We start from the raw sequence: 3,245 nt of genomic DNA, 5'->3' as shown, positions 1-3,245 counted from the left end.
CACACCAATTAAAACCTTCACTTATGTCGGCATTTTTAAGCCTGGAGATACAGTTCATCAAACATACTGTACGTAGATTTAGAGTTGTTTTTTAGTTTTCTCACCTAAACAATAGCCTCTAATAGCGTAAAAGTATGTTAGTGTAAGCCGATGGTTTTTTTTTCTCGTGGCGATTATCGAATAACACAGAATGGCTACTGAAATATCAGAACATATTTTTTACATTCATTATAATAGGATGATGTCATGTTATATTTTAGCCTTATCAACAGGTTATTAACCGGTTTGACAGGTTTATCAACGATGTCATGCTCTATTTTTATCTGTTGTCCGTCATGTTCGGTATCACCGGTTTGACCGGTTTCTGAAGTTGTTTTTGGATACATGACATCATAATTTAAAACTGGAAAAAATAATGTAATAAATTATTTTTAACCATAGCTGTTGATAGATTTTCCTTTATAACAAGAGGAGGAATTTTAGGGATATGCTAGTATGGGTATTACTTTCTCTTCGCCTCAAATCTGGTTTCGCAGGTATCACCTAACAGCAAGAACTAACATCTATCTAATCTAAACTATGGGTTATGAAGAAGCTGCGGAAGCAGCCGGGGATAAAAGGAAAATTTTGTCGAACAGACTTCGAGAAGCCTCAGGTCCCTGATGAAGAAGAGGAAGAGGAAAAGGAAGAAGTAGACAGCAAGATGGATCCAGTCTTCTGATTGGTCCTTTTGGTCGTGTGGGTGATGTCCTGGTCTCTGTTCATGTGTCCCACGTGGGGCAACTTCGGACAAAAAAAACCAACAAGACCCAAGTCGTCGAATTCATCGACCCAGTCAAATTCCATGAGTTTCACAAAAGTGACCGCCATGACCTTAGGTGACAGGGAAATGGGTGGAAATTCATTACAAGAATCAAGTTGAAGACGATCCTGTCTCCCCAAAATTTAAACTTCTTCGTGGCATGCTTTACTACCTCCTGGGCGCGTGTCCGTCTCTACGAAGACCTCTATCTTTTAAAAGAACTGTGGTGTGATGTACGCTTGAACGAAGACATAACTGCTGACATACAAAAACGTGTAATATTTGTTATGTTAACAGGATGTATCAAGACAGACTTATCAACGAGAAAACTAGAAAATACCTCATACAAACTGATGTAAAACCAGGACACTTCTACATACTACCCAAAATAAACAAACCCGGTAACCCAGGACGAGTTGTCGACTACCACCGTCAACCTTTAGTTCACAAATTACCATCCTTTGTTAAAGACACTAATGACTTCCTTAACAAACCCCTTACCATCGGAAAGCTACCCTCTAATTCATTGTTAGTCACACTTGATGTCTTATCTTTATACACTAATATCCCACATATAACGAAGGTATTAATGCTTGTGACCATTTCCTGCGTACTCGCCCTCATAATAACATTCCCACTAGCACACTCTGTGACCTCATTCGCATGATTCTTACCATGAATAATTTTTCTTTTAACGATAACCACTACCTTCAGATCCACGGAACAGCCATGGGTGCTAAAATGGCCCCCTCTTTTGCTAACCTTTTTCTTGGTCATTTCGAAGCGAATGCTTTGAAAAATGCCCCATTTCACCCTCACACGTGGTTTCGTTATATTGATGATATTTTTATGATCTGGACTGAAGGTCTGGATAATTTAAAAATCTTCATCGATTATCTTAACAACATTCACCCTACCATTAAATTCACTAGCTCACACTCTTCTACTAACGTATCTTTCCTTGATGTTAATGTTTCTCTAACTAACGACGGTAACATCAGTACTGACCTATACACTAAACCTACAGACAAACACCAACATCTAATTGTATTCATCTTGCCATCCTCTACATACCAAAAACGCTATTCCTTTCAGTCTAGCACTCCGCTTACGACGCATTTGTTATACTGACGAAACGTTTAATATACGCACTGCTCAACTTACTACATACCTACTCAAACGAGGCTACAAACGAAACTTTGTCACTTAACAAATTCAACGTGCCGCCAACATCCCACGCAGACTCGCTTTACAAACTAAAGACGTGAACAAACCTACAAGACCGTGTACCTTTCATAACGACTTTTAACCCATCACTTCCTCACATTTCCAACATCATTAAAAAACATTACCATTTACTGCTCTCGTCTGACCGCTGCAAAAAGGTTTTTCCAAATTTACCTGTTGTGGCCTTCAGACGATTTTTCTAACCTACGTGACTTATTGGTTTCGGCTAAACTTTCTTCTAACTCGGCTATTCCCCACCTACAACTCCCTTCCGGCTCCTATCGTTGCGGTAAAAATTGCGCCACTTGCCCACACATTTGCGATGGTCTCACTAACTACGCCTTTTTAACGCCGGTGAAACACGCCCTATCAAATCTAACCTGACCTGTAAATCTAAACCCACCATAGCCGAAGGGCACTTCCTCACCGCTCCTAACCACACCGCTAACTACATGCAATTAATCCCCATAGAAAAAGTCTATTCTAACCGAGATTCAATCCTTAAGACCAGGGAAGCCTTTTTAATCTCAAAAGGCAGAACACGTCTTCCACATGGCCTCAATATTCGCGAAGAAATTTACTAGCTTTTTTCCTTTTATTATTTTGTTATTTTTTGTTATTATTATTTCATTTGCTTCATCTTTTATACGGTCAATGACTTAAGTTTTACGTAGTTCCGCTATTGCGCAAATATTTGTTTAATCTAATCTTTAATCTAATCTAAATTTAATCTAATCGTAGACAATGAATACTTGAAATTGCATCGCGTAAACACCACTGTATCCAATAAGTGGCATAGCGGAAAAAGTCTTTCCATTTCCGCTTAATAGGGAAAACCTTATTTGGGCTTGAGTTCTAAAGCGCAAGTTTTATATGGACGATTTGTTCTTTTTTAAACGACAGTACGTTGAAGCACTGGAAGTGCAACAGCAGCTTGTTGCGATGCTGAAACGTGCTGGATTTATCTTGACCAACTGGGTTTCGAACGTGAAAGAGGTGACAAAACGCATCCCAGAATCAGAAAGAGTCTATCAAGGTGCTAGAAGAAAAAATTGTTATGCCTGTGGGACGTGCCCTTGGTGTCATTTGGGACACAGAATCTGACTGTTTTGTTGAAAAAGTGGTGAAAAGAGATTTAGCAGACACGCGGCGTAAGAACCCGAGTTTGATAGCGTCATTGTTTGATCCAACTGATTTCCCGGCTGGCCCCATTCCT

This window comes from Pavona decussata, unplaced genomic scaffold, assembly GCF_977016875.1.
Source record: "Pavona decussata unplaced genomic scaffold, jaPavDecu1.1 SCAFFOLD_81, whole genome shotgun sequence".
Classification (NCBI taxonomy): domain Eukaryota; kingdom Metazoa; phylum Cnidaria; class Anthozoa; order Scleractinia; family Agariciidae; genus Pavona; species Pavona decussata.
This window is presented reverse-complemented; position numbering follows the sequence as displayed.